Raw genomic sequence first — 22573 nt, 5'->3', positions numbered from 1 at the left:
TAGTGAAGAAGGAAGACACAATAAACGTATACAAAACAAACGAACTGGACAGTCTTGTCAGGCACACAGCTAAACAAGCACAATCTCCCACAAAACCCCATGAAAAACACATACCTATTTATAGGACCTTCAATCAGAGGCAACGATAACCAGCTGCCTCCAATTGAAGGTCCAACCCCAATTAACTAAACATAGAACTACAAAAGACTAGATAGAACATAGAAATAACTAACATAGAACAATGACTAACAAACCCCGGACTAATAAATCAAATCACCCCTCTACCTAAACACATACACAAAACACACCCTGAACCACATAAAACAAACACCCCCTGCCACGTCCTGACCAAACTACAATAACAAATAACCCCTACACTGGTCAGGACGTGACAATTTGTTGCATCTTGGTAATCACTTTTACCTTGAGATACTACCTGGACTACACACAGTGTCACAATCCATCAAAACACACAGCTGGGTGTGCAATGAAGCAAGTCTGCAAGTAAGTAGATGTGTTGGCACCCCTCCCTTCTTGTTCCTGGGTTCTGTCCTGCTGTGCTACAGCAAAACATCACACTTTAGTAATTGCCCAAAAGGGTGAGAAAATGCATGCCTGTTGAACGTGGGTATTTAGGTGCTAGGCAACAGTTGGCTTAATCACTCATTTCATAATTTCTTCTCATGTTTCCTTTTGAACTTGCAGGAACTTAGAGAGAACTTATTCCCTTCACTAATCCCCTGCAACTGTACTCCTAAAAAGAGGTCTTCGTTCAGCAGTGCTCCATGGGCCTGCAGACTTGGAGCATCTCCTCTCGACCCCACTGGAAGTGTGCAAGGATATTTGTACTGACCCAGATTTGTCATTTCTGATTTATTGAGTGGAATCACGTAACAGCAATCATGTCATCTTTTAAGAGGTGGGGGTGTATTTCAATGAAATGACGTTGAACCAACTTGGAATAGATGTTGAATTGACATCTGTGCTCAGTGAGATGTTCATTTGGTATTGAAGGACCAGGAGAGGAGAGGAAGCTCTGCTGATTGGATAACTAGCACAGTTCATCTTTACCCCTCAAGCACTTAAAGACAAACCTATTCTTCCACACTGAGCATGCAAGATTAAGCCCAGTCCATGGACCTCCGCTGGCCAGAAGGGCAAGAAGCTGAGCTCAATCAGATGAGATAATGTTAAATCACTTTTTAAAGTTTAGGAGTTAAAAGTGCTTCTCTCTCTCTCCATTCACACTGTTAATGTGCTTGGGTTTCTCAACAAAGTGGTTCTCTCTGTGCAGTTTTTTTAATGGTCCCTCAGCGCCCACTGCATTTATTTTGAAAGCCGACTGAAACAGAAACAGAAAACGCCGCTAAGTTTGTGGTTTGTTTGCTTTTTTTCTATACAACATTTCCCGCAATTCTTTTTCAGCTTGAGACTTAGGCCACAATCAGTGTTGATTCATTATCTGACTGGATTGAGGCTATAACTGCTCTCCGTCTCTCCTCCTTATCAGGGTGCCTCTGTGTTCACACCCCGTCTCAATCACTTCTGAATTTCCCCCCTAAAAACTCCTCTTTTCTTTTTCAATAAACTCTGCTCCCTGTTGGGTCAGAGAACTACTGTATCATGATGTTTTTATAAAGGGAGAGAGGGAGTGCCTATGCAGTATAACCATCCCACTGAATATGGAATGCCGGATGTGGTAATGAAATGTAAACAAGTAGCCTCCTTGAAGAATATGTTCTTTAATAAGTCATAATACATACTGTAAAGATTGGTAAGACCTCTTTTGACTACATACTGTACAGTGTCTATGAAATCCGTTGTAAATTCTGCTATGAGCTGCTATGATATGTATGTTTGTAAGCAAGCTATTGCAGCTGCGTCCATGATAGTACCTCTATCTTGGATTAGCTGTGGGGCGGAAGTCTTACCACGAGCTCCTCCTCCCCAAATAAGGTGCCACCAACCTAGAGAGAGAGAGACAGAGAGAGAGGGACAGAGAGGGGTGTAGAGAGAGAGAAACAGAGATTGGGACAAAGAGATGAACAGAGGGGCAGAGAAAGAGATAAAAAGAGAGAAAGAGATAAAAAGAGAGCAAGAGGGTGGGATTTATGGATGAATGGTAGAAAAACATTACAACGGTTAACTGCAGTCAAAACAAAGGTATTTTTACAGCTTTGCTGATCACTCATTTATTATTGGACCATAATCTTGTTGTCAGATCTGACTAAAGCTTTGGTGATACAGATTATAGCAAGGCTCAGTGAAATTGGCATAAAATTAACTTCTAATTATGACAGTCTCCTGGGTGTGTGTTGCATTGTCTGTGTACTTGGAGTCTGTCCAGTAACCCCTCTTTCTCACATCCTCCATCTCCCCCAAGACCACCTACCCCCTCGGGATCTGCACGGATGATCGAGCTCATTCTCCTCGCTGGCTGTTCCCCATGCATGACTGATGTTCAGTTGGATATCCTTGACTGATTCCTGTTCTGCAGTGAGGAAGTGTGTCAGAGCACAGCCATCCCCCCAGCACACCATAGATGTAAGCACCATCATGACCACCAGATACTGGGGGGGCTGTCCACTTGGGCCTAGCAGTAGACACCTGCCCTGCTAAAACTAAGGTGTCTCTGTCCTCCTCTGCCCTCTTCATGGGAAATTCCAATGCCAAGGAGGAATGTGATGTACGTACCAGTATGTATATTTTGGCTTAAGTTTTGTATACAGTACCAGTCAAAAGTTTGGACACACCTACTCATTCAAGAGTTTTTCTTTATTTTTAGAATAATAGTGAAGACATCCAAACTATCACATAGTAACTATCATGTAGTAACCAAAAAAGTGTTAAACAAATCCAAATATGTTTTATATGAGATTCTTCAAAGTAGCCACCCTTTGCCTTGATGACAGATTTGCACACTCGTGGTTATTGTCAAAATGACGAAAAGAGTGAGCCAATTTAGTCAACTAAGAGAGAGAGAGAGCGAGAGAGCGCGAGAGAGAGCGAGAGAGAGCGAGAGGGCGAGAGGGCGAGAGAGGGCGAGAGAGGGCGGGAGAGAGAGGGAGAGAGAGAGAGAGAGAGAGAGAGAGAGAGAGAGAGAGAGATGAGCAGATGAGCTCCTGCATTTTTTAGCATGTTTTTTCAAAAATATAGATTTAGAATTAGATCAACTTGGATTTTTCGGCAAGGACATACACAGGATAATAACCTCCACAAAATAACTTTCACTCCAAATCAAAACTCCAAACCTACAACCTGATTTTGGACAGAATTACCTGGAAGCATTCCTACTACCAAAGATTCTTATTTCCAAGCAAACAGCAAATGCTCTGGCAAACAAACAACAGAAACCTGAATACACCATCCAACCTGGAACTGAGTGAGTAATGTTTAGTATGAAGCTACTTTTAACGCCAGGAAGAAAAATACATTACAATGATATATTTTACTTTATAAGAAATTAATGCTAAGTTAAGGCTACCAAGCTTGCTAGGACAGAACATATCTGACTGCAACTTCAATTAGACATGATGTGTGAAGTGAGAGGTGTCAATGCCCTTCAGCCCAACAATCGCAGGAGAGTTTCAAAGCCTACCCCACCCAAGTGCAGAAGCCTTTGAAGCCCCCTCCCACTTTTCAGAGGTCATTACTATACAGTACCCTCTGGATGTAAAAAATGATAAGGCACAAAAAGAGTACAAAAAAAGCTCCTTATGGAAAATCAAGAGACACTTTTTGCTGACAATTATAAAAATAGGAACATAAGAAACGTAATCATCCACACAGACCATCCCCTGGCATGGCGCAGTGCTATATTAACACCCTACCCCTCTGTTAGTGATGGGTGGAAACTCAGGATATTAGACAACGAGGAGTCACCCAATGTCAACCTGTACAAGTCTGGAACAGTAATGATACAGGGCAACCCCAAACAGTTTCAGCTGTACTTTCACATAATCAAAGAGATAGCTCAGCAGGATAAGCTCTCTCTGGAGAAAGATACCCCCACCCAGAGCATGTCAGACCAGACCTCTTCATTATACAACCCCACAGATGAGCAACCCCAAGCGGAAAGTCAACCTCCCAGAACGGAGTACTACTCCCTCATTGAAATGAAGGATAAATTCACCCAGCTGGAGGTAAGGCAGGTGGAGCTGGAACAGCAGTGAAACACACTCCAGTCAGCACAAAAAATTGTCCAGCTCAACAACACCCCCTCAACCAAACCCGGAAAGCTGGAGGTGGAGAGAGACATATCTGCACTCTGGACTATGGTGAGACAACATAAACAGGAGAAAGAGCAGGAGCAGGAGAAGAACAGAGCACTAGAGGAGAAGGTGAAAGTGCTTGAGGAGAAGGTGAGAATGATGACATGTGACAGAGAACAACCCATTAGAGGGCTGGCCACCCCCGCAGAGAAGCCAGCATAACAGCCCACCTCAGACTCTAACCAACGTCTTGACACCACAGCAGAACAGTCCACCCCAGACCCTGACCATAGCCTCGAAATCAGAGCAGGACAGACAAATCACGAACCCCAAGCCCAGGGGATCCCACCCACTCTGAGCATCTCCCCTGTCAGCCACCCAGATAGCCCTCCTGACAACCCCCCTGAGGACATACACAAACAGATTGTACTCCTTATGGACTCCAACAGAAAATGTATACAAGAAAATAAATGTTTTCCCAAACACAGTGTCTAAACTCTGGTGTCCAAACACCCAACGCTCCCTAGACCTTCTGTCTGAGAACCAACTAGGGTCACCCAGCCACATAATAATACACACAGGCACAAATGACCTGAGAGCACAGCAAGAAAGCGTGGCCACAGCACTCAAGGGAGTGATTGAAAAAGCTTCTACTACATTCCCCAACGCACAACTGGTTATCTCCACCCTGCTACCATGAAAAGACTTCAACCCTGCTACCATACAGTGGGTAAACACAAGTATTTGCCATAACTGTGCCTCAAAACCAAATGTCTATCTGCCCCACCACTCCACCCTGGACTTGAACAGCCTTTACGACCAGGTCCACCTCTACAAGGCAGCAGTGCCCACCTTCAACCGGACCCTAAAGGACCCCCCCCCCCCGGACCTACACATAGAGGACCCATGCCGAGAGGACCTACATCCAGATCACCAGCCATATCCACACCCCCACCCCAACCAATCAACACCCCCCCAAGTCAACCACACCCCCACTCCATGCACCCCACCCCCGCAAAGAGGGATTCAGCATGAAAGTCACACATACACCCAGGCCGTGAGCAGGCAAACAGGCCCAACCACCACTCTTACACTAGCCCAAGCCAATGGCATGTGCCAGATGCTCCACAGACTCTGATCACACTTACTGGTCTGAGGCCAAAACACACGACTAACAACATTGGACACTTTATGGAACACAAAGCCTTCCCTCATCTCATCCTGGAATATCCGAGGCCTGAGGTCATCTGCCTTTGGCCTAAAGAGCAGGAACCTGGACTTCACCAAAGAAATCAGAACTACAGACATTGTCATCCTACAAGAAACATGGTATAGGTTACAGAGAGCTGGTAGTCCAATCCACCAAACTACCAGGTGTGAAACAGGGAAGGGATTTTTTACATTTGGCTAGAAATTCAAAAGGAAATGATCTCAACAGAGGAAAATGTCCTCCTGTGTGCTACCTATATCCCCCCACTATAATCCCCATACTTTAATGAAGACAGCTTCTCCATCCTGGAGGGGGAAATCAATCATTTCCAGGCCCAGGGACATGTACTAGTCTGTGGCGACCTAAATGCCAGAAGTGGACAAGAACCTGACACCCTCAGCACACAGGGGGACAAACACCTAACTGGAGGTGACAGCATTCCCTCCCCCATATGTCCCCCTAGGCACAACTACGACAACATAACCAACAAAAACGGGTCACAACTCATGCAGCTGTGTCGCACGCTGGGTATGTATATAGTCAATGGTAGGCTTCGAGGGGACTCCTACGGTAGGTACACCTATAGCTCATCTTTTGGCAGTAGTACTGTAGACTACTTTATCACTGACCTCAAACCAGAGTCTCTCAGAGCGTTTACAGTCAGCCCACTGACACCCCTATCAGATCACAGCAAAATCACAGTCTCCTTGAACAAAGCAATACTCAATCATGAGGCATCAAACCCAAAGGAACTGAATAATATTAAGAAATGCTATAAATGGAAGGAAAGTAGTGTGGAAACCTACCAAAAAACAATTAGGCAACAACAAATTCAATCTCTTTTACACAACTTCCTGGATAGAATGTTTCACTGTAATAGTGAAGGTGTAAACTTGGCAGTAGAAAACCTAAACAGTATAGTTGACCTCTCAGCTTCCCTATCAAATCAAAAAAATTCAAACATAAAACCGAAGAAAATTAAAAACAGTGACAAATGGTTTGATGAAGAATGAAAAAACTTAAGAGAGAAATTGAGAAACCTATCCAACCAAAAACATAGAGACCCAGAAAACCAGAGTCTTCTCTATGGTGAATCACTAAAACAATACAGAAATACACTACGGAAAAAGAAGGAACAGCATGTCAGAAATGGGCTCAATGTAATTGAAGAATCCATAGACTCTAAGCAATTCTGGGAAAATTGATGAAGAGTTATCTATCCAAAATGGAGATGTATGGGTAAACCACTTCTCCAATCTTTTTGGCCCTATAACAAAGAATAAACATCAAAAACATATACATGATCAAATACAAATTTTAGAATCAACTATTAAAGACTACCAGAACCAACGGGATTCTCCAATTACCTTAAATGAACTACAGGACAAAATACAAACCCTCCAACCCAAAAAGGCCTGTGGTGTTGATGGTATCCTCAATGAAATGATAAAATATACAGACCACAAATTCCAATTGACTATACTTAAACTCTAACATCATCCTTAGCTCTGGCATCTTACCAATATTTGGAACCAAGGACTGATCACCCCAATCCACAAAGGTGGAGACAATTTTGACACCAATAACAACCGTGGGATATGCGTCAACAGCAACTTTAGGAAAATCCTCTGCATTATCATTAACAGCAGATTCCTACAATTCCTCAGTGAAACAATGTACTGAGCAAATGTCAAATTGGCTTTTGACCAAATTACCGTACGACAGACCACATATTCACCCTGCACACCCTAATTGACAAACAAACAAACCAAAACAAAGGCAAAGTCTTCTCATGCTTTGCTGATTTCAAAAAAGCTTTTGACTCAATTTGGCATGAGGGTCTGCTATACAAATTGATGGAAAGTGCTGTTGGGGGAAAAACATATATTATTATCAAATCCATGTGTACAAACAACAAGTGTGTGGTTAAAATTGGCAAAAAAAACACACATTTCTTTCCACAGAACCTCTTCGAAATATAAATCAACGAATTGGCGAGGGCACTACAACAGTATGCAGCACCCGGCCTCACCCTACTAGAATCTGTTTGCTGATGATCTGGTGCTTCTGTCCCCAACCGAGGAGGGCCTACAGCTGCACCTAAAGCTAAAGTCGGAAGTTTACATACACCTTAGCCAAATACAATTAAACTCAGTTTCACAATTCCTGACATTTAATCCTAGTAAAAATTCCCTGTCTTAGGTCAATTAGGATCACCACTTTATTTTAAGAATGTGAAATGTCAGAATAATAGTAGAGAGATTGATTTATTTCAGCTTTCATTTCTTTCATCACATTCCCAGTGGGTCAGAAGTTTACATACACTCAAATAGTATTTGGTAGCATTGCCTTTAAATTGTTTAACTTGGGTCAAACATTTCAGGTAGCCTTCCACAAGCTTCCCACAATAAGTTGGGTGAATTTTGGCCCATTCCTGCTGACAGAGCTAGTGTAACTGAGTCAGGTTTGTAGGCCTCCTTGCACGCACACGCTTTTTCAGTTCTGCCCACAAATGTTCTGTAGGCTTGAGGTCAGGGCTTTGTGATGGCAACTCCAATACCTTGCCTTTGTTGTCCTTAAGCCGTTTTGCCACAACTTTGGAAGTATGCTTGGGGTCATTGTCCATTTGGAAGACCCATTTGCGACCAAGCTTTAACTTCCTGACAGATGTCTTGAGATGTTGCTTCAATATATCCACATAATTGTCCTTTCTCATGATGCCATCTATTTTGTGAAGTGCACCAGACCCTCCTGCAGCATAGCACCCCCACAACATGATGCTGCCACCCCTGTGCTTCACAGTTGGGATGGTGTTCTTCGGCTTGCAAGCATCCCCCTTTTTCCTCCAAACATAACAATGGTCATTATGGCCAAACAGTTATATTTTTGTTTCATCAGACCAGAGGACATTTCTCCAAAAAGTACAATCTTTGTCGCCATGTGTAGTTGCAAACCGTAGTCTGGCTTTTTTATGGCGGTTTTGGAGCAGTGGCTTCTTCCTTGCTGAGCGGCTTTTCAGGTTATGTCGATATAGGACTCGTTTTACTGTGGATATAGATACTTTTGTACCTGTTTCCTCCAGCATCTTCACAAGGTCCTTTGCAGTTGTTCTGGGATTGATTTGCACTTTTCGCACCAAAGTAAGTTCATCTCTAGGAGACAGAACGCGTCTCCTTCCTGAGCGGTATGACGGCTGCATGGTCCCATGGTGTTTATACTTGCGTACAATTGTTTGTACAGATGAACGTGGTACCTTCAGGCGTTTAGAAATTGCTCCCAAGGATGAACCAGACTTGTGGAGGTCTACAATTTTCTTTCTGAGGTCTTGGCTGATTTCTTTTGATTTTCCCATAATGTCATGCAAAGAGGCACAGAGTTTGAAGGTAGGCCTTGAAATATATCCACAGGTACACCTCCAATTGACTCAAATTGTGTCAATTAGCCTATCAGAAGCTTCTAAAGCCATGACATCATTTTCTGGAATTTTCCAAGCTGTTTAAAGGTACAGTCAACTTAGTGTATGTAAACTTCTGACCCACTGGAATTGTGATACAGTGAATTATAAGTGAAATAATCTGTCTGTAAACAATTGTTGGAAAAATTACTTGTGTCATGCACAAAGTAGATGTCCTAACCGACTTGCCAAAACTATAGTTTGTTAACAAGACATTTGTGGAGTGGTTGCAAAACGAGTTTTAATGACTTCAACCTAAGTGTATGTAAACTTCCGACTTCAACTGTAGATCTTCTGCACAGATTCTGTCAGACCTGGGCCCTGACAGTAAATCTCAGTAAGACAAAAACAATGGTGTTCCAAAAAAGGTCCAGTTGCCAGGACCACAAATACAAATTCCACCTTGACACCATTGCACACAAAAACCTATACATACCTCGGCCTAAACATCAGCGCCACAGGTAACTTCCACAAAGCTGTGAACGATCTGAGAGACAAGGCAAGAATGGCCGACTATGCCATCAAAAGGAACATAAAATTCAACATACCAATTAGGATCTGGTCAAAAATAAGGGCAACCAGTGAAGAACAAACACCATTGTAAATACAATCCATATATATGTTTATTTAGATTCCTTTTTGTACTTTAACTATTTGCACATAATATGACATTTGAAATGTCTTTATTCTTTTGGAACTTTTGTGAGTGTATTGTTCACAGTTAATTTTTATTGTTTAATTCATTTTTGTTTATTATTTACATCACTTGCTTTGGCAATGTTAACATGTGTTTCCCATGCCAATAAAGCCCTTAAATTGAATTGAATTGAGGGAGCGAGAGAGAGAGAAAGAGAGAGAGAGAGCGAGAGAGAGCAAGCGCGAGAGAGAGAGCGAGAGAGAGAGAGAGAGAGAGAGAGAGAGAAGATGAACCGCCAATGCACGATAGAAAGAAAAAAAAGCACGGGTATATCTTTTTAACTCTGAGGGCTACAATCAAGCTGTTTTGTCTGAGGAAAAGAGAGAGACTTGGCTACAGAACCTGGCTTTGAAATGCAGTGGGGAAAGAGGGAGGGTTGAGTAACACTACAAATTCAAAGACAGTTTACATTCCAATACTCAAGGGAGCCAAAAACATAGACTGTTGTTTTACTATTGGCCTCTGCCGACTCCCCAACAACCAGATGTTCCTGTTTTCAGGAGAAATGGAAAGAGAGACTGTGATGTGACTTCCTATTTTGGACATTAACAAGGTGCCACTCCATCTTACCTCCTCCTCCACATTTACTGGATTGGTTGAAACACTGCAGAAGAGAACCTCCGCTGACATTTTTTTTTCTTCTAATCAAGACCAGTATGTAGCGGATCTAGTTTCAGGAGTTTATTTTATGCCTGCTACGTTAATTTTACTATTAAACTCAATGCTGCTATTGTTTTTAATTTCATAAAACAGCTTGTGTTTTTTAAACAGGCAAAGGGTAGCTAAGCAAGAGAGTCGCCTGCGTGAAGTGTATAATTGGAGCCGGAGCAGAGCAGAGCTTGTCTGCCTGTCTGCCCACACTCATCGCTTGCTCCCCCGCAGCTCACCAGCTGATGTAGGCTGTGTGTGCCAGGTGTGGCATGTCCTTCCCACTGCTGAACTGAACTGAACTGCACTGTGCATCTGCAATGCTAATTCTAAAAAGCTCTCAATCTCTCAAACGCTATTGTTCAGTCCACTTAGTAGTCAGATTTTAGTCACAGAGATCATTTAGTCTTGTCTCATTTTATTCTCGTTTTAGTCAACTGAAATGAAAAATCTTTTTCGTTTAGTAATAGTTTTTTTCTGGGTCTATTTACTCAGTTATATTCTCGTCAATTTCCACAGAAAAATAGGTGATTAATTAATATTTTAGTCACTATTTTTTTTAACTAAATTAACACTGACGAAAAACAGACAGTTGACTGGTAACCCTGTGAGGATGCAATTTCATTTCTCTGAGCACTCCTCTGACACAGAGCATCAAAACAACCACAGGCCAATGAACCACAGAAAACAAAAGATCAATGGACGGACCAGAAGAGGAAGAGGGGAATGTCTAGGTGCTGTGGTCCTGCCAGATTTTCATGTTCTTCACTCCTATTTACATGAAAAAGCGACACAAGGAAAAGAGGAGCAGGTTGGTTGTATGTTTGGACTGAGAGCAACAGCAGCATCTTCTGGTGAGATATGATAGTAGTGAGCACTGATCACAGAATACTGACAGATGATACCATTCTGCTCTGCACATACCTGGCATTATTTTCAAATTCCCACTTGAAAATAATGTCCATGTGTTTTACACCACTCAGCACAAAAAAAAACAAGCAAGTGTTGTTTTTTGAAAAATAAGTGTTGTTTCTTCTTTAAAATACCACCTGGAAATAATAACCATGGTATAGCCAACAAAAAAGAGCAATACTTTTTCATCAAAACTGAAGAAAATTAGCTGTTGTCAGTTGGGTCACACTGCTAGCTCTGCCTCAAATGCCCACTCACCGTGTACTGAAGCTTCTAATGTAATCAGAATGACTGGATGTGATCCACTGACCTTAAAGATATGTTGTTTATCAATCAATATGCAATTACTCTCACATCCTGACATTCTCTGTTGGCAACCATAATCACTGCACCGTTTGTCAACAATATTATATGTATACCTGCTGTTATACATGCAGTACCATCAGCTATACACCACTGCATACCACACATCACGCTTAAATAATGCATTAAAGGTGCTGTATGATGGTGTTTCACTTAGTTCCCTACAATAGCTCCTTTCCAGGGGAGCCTTGACCTGCAAGCCTGTAACATCTGTGGCACCCCCGGGGGTAGCAGGTTCGTCATGGCATCAACAAGAGTCAAGGCCCTCTATCCTGCTGAACAAGCTGCAGCGCAAGCACACAGCCGAGAGGTCCTAACCTCTTAGCGAGGTAGCGCCTTGGGGGTCGCACTGCTAATGTGGCATCCCTCCTGGGGTCGCTCTCACAAGGGCTCCCAGTCCCACACTGCACAGCGCTAAAAGCTCCACATGCCTCTCTCAAATATCAAATCAATTCACACATCACCAATCACTCACACTCTCTAAACCATGAGCTCAGCAACTCTCAGCTACTGAGCTTATTTTCTGTTTTGATGAATATAACTTCCTGAAATAAGCATAATGAATCACATGTTGTGTGTCACGGCAATAAGCTCAGAGTACCAGACACTGTCTGAGAATGTGTCAGCAGGAGGTGGGAGCTCCATGTGGAAAGCTGGTCTGTCCTCATTACCAGTTCAATACAGCAGAATGGAAAGCCATTCTCACCTGTTTGCCAGTAGCTTCTGGGGATGGCAAGATCCACCCGTCTGTAAAACTTCTCTCCGCCACACTACAGGACACAGACAGAGCTGGGGGGCTGCTACATAAATTCTGTCCATGCTCGGCTGTGTGGCTGCAGAACACCTCAGTCTGTGCTGATTGGGTTACACTGACACCAGGCCCTCCTCCAGGAAGTCCCACCAAGCCAGGGGGGCAAAGCGACCGTGGGTGAAATTACTGCAGATGCAGCCCCTTGGTTATTATTAAAGAGAGGACAGGAAGAGAAGGGGGAGAGAGTGAAGGCACATTGGTAAACCATGAATGAACTTCAGCACGACAGAGCCACGTTATTCCTCCTTACATACTTCCAAGCCTCATTTACAAGAGACCATTTTAGAAAAAACGTTATAGTTACAGTATTATTGCAACTAAATCTGGTCTGAATAGTGACCAGATTTTTTACTGGACAGCCTGACTGTTAACAAATTTAAACGTGTTAACCCTTGCAAGGCTGCAGGCCCAGACGGCATCCCTAGCCGTGTCCTCAGAGCATGCACAGACCAGCTGGCTGGTGTGTTTACGGACTTATTCAATCGCTCCCTATCCCAGTCTGCTGTCCCCACATGCTTCAAGATGGCCACCATTGTTCCTGTACCCAAGAAGGCAAAGATAACTGAACTAAATGACTACCGCCCCGTAGCACTCACTTCTGTCATCATGAAGTGCTTTGAGAGACTAGTCAAGGATCATATCACCTCCACCTTACCGGCCACCCAAGACCCACTTCAGTTTGCATACCGCCCCAATAGGTCCACAGACGATGCAAGGTCCACATCACACTGCACACTGCCCTATCCCATCTGGACAAGAGGAATACATATGTAAAAATGCTGTTCATTGACTACAGTTCAGCATTCAACACCATAGTACCCTCCAAGCTCATCATCAACCTGGAGGCCCTGGGTCTCAACCCCGCCCTGTGCAATTGGGTCCTGGACTTTCTGACGGGCCGCCCCCCAGGTGGTGAAGGTAGGAAACAACATCTCCACTTCGCTGACCCTCAACACTGGGGCACCACAAGGGTGCGCGATCAGCCCCCTCCTGTACTCCCTGTTCACCCATGACTGCGTGGCCATGCACGCCTCCAACTCAATCATGAAGTTTGCAGATGGCACAACAGTAGTGGGCTTGATTACCAACAATGACGAGACAGCCTACAGGGAGGTGGTGTCAGGAAAACAACCTCTCACTCAACGTCAACAAAACAAAGGAGATGATTGTGGACTTCAGGGAACAGCAGAGGAAGCACCCCCCCTATCCACAGCGAAGGGACAGCAGTGGAGAAGGTGGAAAGTTTTAAGTTCCTCTGTGTACAAATCACAGACAAACTGAAATGGTCCACCCACACAGATAGTGCGGTGAAGAAGGCGCAACAGCGCCTCTTCAACCTCAAGAGGCTGAAGAAATGTGTCTTGTCACCCAAAACCCTGAGAAACTTTTACAGATGCACAATCGAGAGCATCCTGTATCACAGCCTGGTACGGCAACTGCACCGCCCTCAACCACAGGGCTCCCCAGAGGGTGGTGCGGTCTGCACAACGTGTCACCAGGGGCAAACTACCTGCCCTCCATGACACCTACAGCACCCAATGTCACAGGAAGGCCAAAAAGATAATCAAGGACAACAACCACCCGAGCCACTGTCTGTTCACACCGTTACCATTCAGAAGGCGAGGTCAGTACAGTTGCATCAAAGCTGGGACCGAGAGACCAAAAAACAGCTTCTATCTCAAGGCCATCAGACTATATTTATACACTGCTCAAAAAAATAAATGGAACACCAAAATAACACATCCTAGATCTGAATGAAAGAAATAATCTTATTAAATACTTTTTTCTTTACATAGTTGAATGTGCTGACAACAAAATCACACAAAAATAATCAATGGAAATCCAATTTATCAACCCATGGAGGTCTGGATTTGGAGTCACACTCAAAATTAAAGTGGAAAACCACACTACAGGCTGATCCAACGTTGATGTAATGTCCTTAAAACAAGTCAAAATGAGGCTCAGTAGTGTGTGTGGCCTCCACGTGCCTGTATGACCTCCCTACAACGCCTGGGCATGCTCCTGATGAGGTGGCGGATGGTCTCCTGAGGGATCTCCTCCCAGACCTGGACTAAAGCATCCGCCAACTCCTGGACAGTCTGTGGTGCAACGTGGCGTTGGTGGATGGAGCTAGACATGATGTCCCAGATGTGCTCAATTGGATTCAGGTCTGGGGAACGGGCGGGCCAGTCCATAGCATCAATGCCTTCCTCTTGCAGGAACTGCTGACACACTCCTGCGACATGAGGTCTAGCATTGTCTTGCATTAGGAGGAACCCAGGGCCAACTGCACCAGCATATGGTCTCACAAGGGGTCTCACAAGGGATCTCATCTCGGTACCTAATGGCAGTCAGGCTACCTCTGGCGAGCACATGGAGGGCTGTGCGGCCCCCCAAAGAAATGCCACCCCACACCATGACTGACCCACCGCCAAACCGGTCATGCTGGAGGATGTTGCAGGCAGCAGAACGTTCTCCACGGCGTCTCCAGACTCTGTCACGTCTGTCACGTGCTCAGTGTGAACCTGCTTTCAACTGTGAAGAGCACAGGGCGCCAGTGGCGAATTTGCCAATCTTGGTGTTCTCTGGCAAATGCCAAACGTCCTGCACAGTGTTGGGCTGTAAGCACAACCCCCACCTGTGGACGTCGGGCCCTCATACCACCCTCATGGAGTCTGTTTCTGACCGTTTGAGCAGACACATGCACATTTGTGGCCTGTTGGAGGTCATTTTGCAGGGCTCTGGCAGTGCTCCTCCTGCTCCTCCTTGCACAAAGGCGGAGGTAGCGGTCCTGCTGCTGGGTTGTTGCCCTCCTACGGGCTCCTCCATGTCTCCTGATGTACTGGCCTGTCTCTTGGTAGTGCCTCCATGCTCTGGACACTATGCTGACAGACACAGCAAACCTTCTTGCCACAGCTCGCATTGATGTGCCATCCTGGATGAGCTGCACTACCTGAGCCACTTGTGTGGGTTGTAGACTCCGTCTCATGCTACCACTAGAGTGAAAGCACCGCCAGCATTCAAAAGTGACCAAAACATCAGCCAGGAAGCATAGGAACTGAGAAGTGGTCTGTGGTCACCACCTGCAGAACCACTCCTTTATTGGGGGTGTCTTGCTTATTGCCTATAATTTCCACCTGTTGTCTATTCCATTTGCACAACAGCATGTGAAATTTATTGTCAATCAGTGTTGCTTCCTAAGTGGACAGTTTGATTTCACAGAAGTGTGATTGACTTGGAGTTACATTGTGTTGTTTAAGTGTTCCCTTTATTTTTTTGAGCAGTGTATGTACATATTCTCAGTTGTTGGGAAATTGTTAGATTACTTGTTAGATATTATTGCACTGTCGGAACTAGAAGCACAAGCATTTCACTACACTCGCACTAACATCTGCTAACCATGTGTATGTGACCAATAACATTTGATTTGATTTGAGAGAGTAGAGGATAGAAAGAAATTCACCAGTTCTAACATTTTGCCTCGCTCCCCCTCCCATTCTGTCTTCCTCACTTGAGAGACCTTTAAATCAAGAAGATGAGGAGCTCAATGGAGTGTATCTGAGCCACGTCCTGCACAGGGTACCTATGGAGGTGTGAGGGGGCTAGCCTTCGCGCAGGCCCTCCTCTTAGATTGATGCTTCCCGCTCACATGATTTTAATCTCTACAATGGCTGTATCTCTCGTCATGAGTAGACAAATAAAGACCCATGGCCCAGTCTTCCACCAGGTGACTGTCCCTCACAGATTACACCAATGGAACACAACAGAAGAGAATGCATTGAAACGGTTTAAAGGACATTCTCTATTCCATTCTCAAAATGTGAATTAAACCCTTACTTGGTATGCAAAGGTCCTCTGTAATCCATATGTACACTGAGATTTTTCCACATTAAATATTTGTGTAATTATGTTATACCACTGCTGTCCATGAATGCCAGCAAATGAGTAACTGCTATAATTTCATGCATAATAGCGGGCTTAGCAGAACAACGTTTGGAATCAGAGAAAATGTGAATGTGTGCATGTTTTCATGTGAGAAATAACATACTGTAGGTGTGCATGTGGCTGCTCGTGCATGTGGGGTATTCCACGTGAACTGGGGAACTTAAACAACAGCTAGCAAACTAAAGAGCAAGACACAGAGCAGAGGGATGGGGGGAAAATGTGGAGAAAGTACAGAAATGGTTCCACAGATAGCAGAGAGACTCCAGGGAGCAGTGAGGGAGAAAAGGTACAATCTGGTTTCCCAGCGACTGCCTCTAACTTCTCCCTCTGATTGCAGAGTGGGTCCGGAACAGCCGTCAGAAGAGATATGAGACACAAAGATGAACAGTTTGTACTTTAATGTGATTGTGGGCAAAAAGCCAGTTTGAGGAGATGCGTAAGCATTGCAGGGGGAAAATCCCACCATACTTGTTCTATTCCTGTTGTGTTCCTCTCTGTTCTGGTAGAACTGTTGCAATTGGGAATTCCAGTTGGAAGCCTTGTATAATATGTTACTTTTAGAGTATTCCTTATTCCTCTTAAAACACATTTCCTACTGGTATGGAGGGAAATGTTTCACAAGTAAAACCTCAACATCAAACATTTAAGAGGGGTTGGAGATACGGTATATCATAGAAAGAGTATATGGATTTTGACATGTTTAGGTCAGGGTGGTTCAGTGGTTTGTCTTATTGGACAGGTGTTATTAATAGTTCTAATGATACGTGGCGGGTGGCAGAGAGGGGAGAGGCTGGGAACGATGGAGTGTGGAAGTGGAGCATCATGCTGCAGCAGCTCATAGAGCCCAGGTCTCTCTCTGTCTCATCACTGCTGCCAGACGGAGGGAACCAGGAACAGGCCGTTCCGCTGTATTGACTTTAATTTGTTGAAAGTGCCTGATACAGCAAAACATATTTTATTTACTTGCTTGGTAAAGCCCCCCCCATCAAATGAACCACTGAACCTGAGAATAGCCTGCCAGACGCTCCTCAAATCTCTCCCGTCCCATTTTTATTTCCATGAGTCGCCTTTTCTTCTCTTTTGTCTTCAAGGAGAGGCTTTTGGACAACAGGAAATAGAACATGATAAGCAGCTCTAATTCCTTATTTTACATGCAGGCATCATTGGTGATACAGCACTCTCTTTGTTATTAGACTGCAACCAGTAGGTGTCTTCATTTGGATAGATTCCGCAATGACACGTTTTAGGTTAACTAAAGCATTGCATCCTAGACAATTACATCCAAGTTTGCATACCATAGCATGTACCATGGCATTTTTGACCCACTCTCTTCCATGGCCCAAACAGAGAAATGACATCACCACAATGCTCTTCCGACCCTGGAACCTCCATTGATTGTGTTTGGTATTGACCCGACAGAGGCAGACAAAGATCCTGCCAGAGTGGGGAGGGACTGTTTCTCCTGCATCTTTGGTATGATCTCTTTAGCTGCGGCTCAGTGAAGCGACCGCCATATCGAACAAGGCCAAACACTACCTGGCTGTCAATACAAACACAGGGCTGACTGAGGCATGTAAGTGAGGTCGGGAGCGAGTGCCCTGTCGACTCATACTGATGGCACTGTAGCACTGCACAGTTCATTCTGAAACTCACAAATCCGAGATCTCTCAGTAGAACAGGGACGTCGCTTAACTTGTCTGTTGCAAACAAACACATTGGTCATGCAAGGAACAATTAGGAACAAAATAATCTAAGGAGCAGAGATTGTGATCTACAGTGATATGGGTCAGAGGTCAAGTATCTTATATCCTGTCTCTCCAGATGAAGAGGGGTCTGTGACGGCCTCTCATTTCCTGTTACAGTTCACATCACTCAATGGATTGACCATGCATGATGTGCTTCCCTTGCTGCCTGTAGTAGACTAATAGGGGATTGCCACCAGATCTAGTTTAGCTGCTACACGATGAGTATAGTGTCACAGGACAGAAATAAAATGAGCGATAACTGAAAGAATCGATATTGCACAGTGCCATTATGTGGAGTGCATTTCACATTGCGTTGCTGATCAAATTACATATTCAATATTCGCTGTAGATAACCATGCCAACGATAAGCTTTGAGTCGTTCTTCCCAGAGGAGAAATAGAGTCTGTGGCTACTGGCTGGTGATGTCATATGTCCTGTCCATCTTCAGGGTTAGAAATCTCTTTACATCATATCAGTTCAAGTCAAAAAGCCTCTCTAATTCCAGGGCATCCAAGAGACAGTACACTACCCATCCGCCCATGGGAAGGCACACATCCCATCCCTCTCACAGACGCAAATATAAATCAACTTGTCTTATCACGCACACAGTCATACTGGTCTCACATCAAGCAATGACTTTGATTTAAACTAAAGACCTCTTGTTACACTGGCCTATATGTTCTAACCCACTTCCGGGCCATTTGTTTTTTGTGTGGGGTGATGGGGACCTAATTCAAAGCGACACCCCGTCTTCGTGACACAGGAAGTGCAGTTACAGTGGCATGCTTGGGGCACAGTGGTTGCCTTGCAGAGTTCACAAAAAGCTCCTCTACCTCTCTCTGTTATTCGGGACAATTTGATCTGTGTAAGAGGGCTGAAAGGCACTTCTGCTTCATTTGTTGACAAAATGTTTGCATGGTGTTGTTTAGTCACAATCACAGTAATGGCCTCTGCAGTTATAAATGTAATTTCTCCATCATGATAAAGTGGGTTGACTGGACTGTGACAGGACATCTAAAACACACGCGGGGAGAGAGTTACTAAAGTTAAGATTTGCCCACTTTATGACTCAGCAAAAGTGTTCCCGAGAGTTCTTGTAGACTCAGAGCATACTGTTGACACTTTCCTCACAGATTGGCAATCGCCATAGAGAGAGCAAAAGAGGTCAACATGTAGATTGAGCTGCTATTAAAATGTTTACTGCCACCAGAGAAGAAATAGATCTCACTCTCTATACTTGAGACACACACACACACACACACACACACACACACACACACACACACACACACACACACACACACACACACACACACAATGTTATTGAATGATATTGATTCTTTAAGAAGTTTTATGCCTTTAGTACAACTGCCACACAGGTATATAGTATACCATAACCCAATAATTAAAGGCCCACCTCAGAGGAAGTTTCCGCACCTATTTTGAATAATTCCTGTCTTCACATGCACCTTGGGATTGCAATATGCAAGACTATAGTTGAGTAGCTGGACTTGAAATGTCTGAGAATTAATTCTAAATAAAAATGTATTTAATTACTTTGTAAAATGAATGGATTCACATACAAGTCATAAAGCCTAAGTTACAAAGCATTACCATGCATTACAAGGCATTATTTTAAGCATGATCAGAGAGAGCGAGAGAGAGAGAGAGAGACAAAGAAACTGGGGCTTGAGCCATGGCCCATAGCTCATGGGAGAGGGAGAGAGAAAGAAAGGGTATAGGAATCTCACCACTGCAGACCAGGAACAAAAAAGACAAAGAGACAATGAAGATAAGACCCTTTTATAATATCTGAGTTGTTTGGATTCAAAATCTGAGTTGTTGACCAATAGCATTACTGTAAAATTAACCTCCAATCAGACATTAGACCTACAAACCTTTAGACAACAGAACCTCTGCTACCCAGAGGTATGACAATGGGGGTTGGTAAGATAATGAGGCATTCCTAAGACAACACAGAGAATGCTGAATTCCTAAGAAAACACAGAGGAAATTCTTGCATACAGAGAAAAGAGTCACTTCGGGGTATGCCCTACAAAAATTATTATTTCAGACAAAGACTACCAGCCTACCTGTCAAGAAATGAGTCTCAGCTAAACCATGCCTATACAAGTTGTTGACATGTTGAGGGTTGACGTTTGTCTGACTCTTGCCGTTAATTCCAGTGAAACCGTGTCGGATTCCAGACATCATTAATATTTGGACATGCACACTGACATTATCAAATAGCTATATTCTTTGTTCTCTCTGTTATCATTTCAGCAAGCTAGCTAGCTATATATGAATGCATTATTTTAATTGCGCAGCTATATACAGACTGTTCAAAACATTAGGAACACCTTCCTAATATTGAGATGAACCTCCTTTTGCCCTCAGAACAGCCTAAGTTCACCGGGGCATTGACTACAAGGTGTATAAAGTGTTCCACAGGGATGCTGGCCCACATCCTTGCTGTCTCTGCCTGGCCAGCTCCCATCTCTCCAATGCGATTCTCTGCCTCTGACCCTATTACGGGAGCTGAGTCACTGGCTTGCTTGCACTCTGCCATCCTTCCTATCCTCTGGCTTGTGCTGTGGGGGAGATCTTCGTGGGCTATACTCAGCCTATACTCAGTAAGTTAGTGGTCTGTTGATATCCCTTTGGTGGTGTGGGGGCTGTGCTTTGGCAAAGTAGGTGAGGTGATATCCTCCCTGGTTGGCCCTGTCCGGGCGTTTCTGCTGCTCTGCCTGCGGCTATGGAACCCTGACCTGTTCACCGGTCATGTTACCTTGTCCCAGACCTGCTGTTTCCATCTACAACCCCCCCCGCTGTCTCGACCTTTGAATGCTGGGCTATCAAAAGCCAACTGACATTTACTCCTGAGGTGCTGACCTGTTGCACCCTCTATGTCCACTGTGATTATTATTTCTATGAACATTTTAACATCTTGAAGAACGCCTAGAGCCTTGTTCCTCTCTAGGTTTTTTCCTAGGTTTCTGAATTTCTAGGTAGACTATGGATAGCCTAACTATTGAACGGGTGGGTAATATGGATAGCCTAACTATTGAATGGGTGGATAATATGGATAGCCTAACTATTGAACGGGTGGGTAATATGGATAGCCTAACTATTGAACGGTTTGGTAATATGGATAGCCTAACTATTGAACGGGTGGATAATATGGATAGCCTAACTATTGAACGGGTGGATAATATGGATAGCCTAACTATTGAATGGGTAGGTAATATGGATAGCCTAACTATTGAACGGGTGGATAATATGGATAGCCTAACTATTGAACGGGTGGGTAATATGGATAGCCTAACTATTGAACGGTTTGGTAATATGGATAGCCTAACTAGTGAACGGGTGGGTAATATGGATAGTCTAACTATTGAACGGGTAGGCAATATGGATAGCCGAACTATTGAACGGTTTGGTAATATGGATAGCCTAACTATTGAATGGTTTGGTAATATGGATTGTCATAGTTCTGTTTCATTTTTGATTGAGCTCCCTTAGGTTACCGCTGGAGGGCACCCTTACTTTGTTTCTAGTGTCCAGGTTCCCCTGATTGTTATTATTGGTTTCACCTGTGGTTGATTGCCCTCTCGGTTCACCTGTTGCCTGGCTATTTGGGTTCCTGTGGGCAGGGATCTTTGCTTAGGTCTCATGTTTTGATTAGTATGCTATTATATTGTTTTTTCCGTGAAGACCTTAGTAAATGTTCTGGATTTACCCTTACCTCTGCCTGATGTGCTTCTCTGCGCCTGGGTCCGAGTTCATACTAGCATTATTGTCACAGTAGACCTAAGCAACAATGGACCCAGCAGAGATTTCTCCATCGTTCAAGCGACACTCTGAGCTCCACCATCTATGGTCGGCTCTCATCCAGCATGGAACTGTGATTGGTCGCCATGAGGCGCAGCTGAAGACATTGTCGGAGGATTTAAGAACTCTTTTGTCCGCTCTGCAGACAGGACAGATGGGAGCAACGGCTGCTGCACCTGTGGCGGTTCCTAACCCTCCACTCCCTACCAGCTCATCATCTTCCTCCCCTCGGGGAGCCTCATCTCCCGGCACCGGAGCGCTATGAGGGGCATCCTGGGAGGTGTCGTGGGTTCCTGCTCCAATGTTCGCTGGTCTTCGAGTTGCAGATATCAACGTTTCCCACAGTGTTCCATAGTGGCATACGTCATCTTCTTGCTCTCAGGATGGGCTCTGGCCTTGGCCACGGCCATATGGGAGCAACAATCAGATATTTGTTTTAATTGGCAAAGCTTCAGTCAGGAGATGAACAGGGTTTTTGAACACCCCATCAGTGGCAGGAATGCTGCCCAAAGACTCATTGCGCTTTGGAAGGGCAGCCGGAGCATAGCTGATTACGCCATTGACTTTTGGATGCTCGCCGCTGAGAGCTGTTGGAATACTGAGGCACTTCACTCAGCCTTTCTGAACGGACTCAGCGAGGTTCTCAAGGATGAACTGGCTTCCTGGGACAACCCTGACACTCTGAATGAGCTTATCGTTCTGGCTATTCGGATTGACAACCGGCTTCGGGAACGTTGTCGGGAGAG

At 44.3% G+C, this 22573-nt stretch overlaps 1 long non-coding RNA gene across 1 annotated transcript; it reads right to left on the bottom strand.

Moving 5' to 3' along the window:
- Positions 1-1803: 1803 nt before the first annotated feature.
- LOC123742578 (uncharacterized) lies at positions 1804-12304 on the bottom strand. Its single transcript, XR_006769734.1, has 3 exons — positions 12202-12304; positions 2393-2491; positions 1804-1967 (listed from the first exon to the last, which is right to left on the bottom strand). It is a non-coding gene; the product is annotated as an uncharacterized lncRNA (long non-coding RNA).
- Between the last annotated feature and the right edge of the window lie 10269 nt (positions 12305-22573).

This window comes from Salmo salar, chromosome ssa04, assembly GCF_905237065.1.
Source record: "Salmo salar chromosome ssa04, Ssal_v3.1, whole genome shotgun sequence".
NCBI lineage: Eukaryota > Metazoa > Chordata > Actinopteri > Salmoniformes > Salmonidae > Salmo > Salmo salar.
Note: the sequence above shows the minus strand (reverse complement) of the source record. Positions and strands in the feature narration are given on the sequence as shown.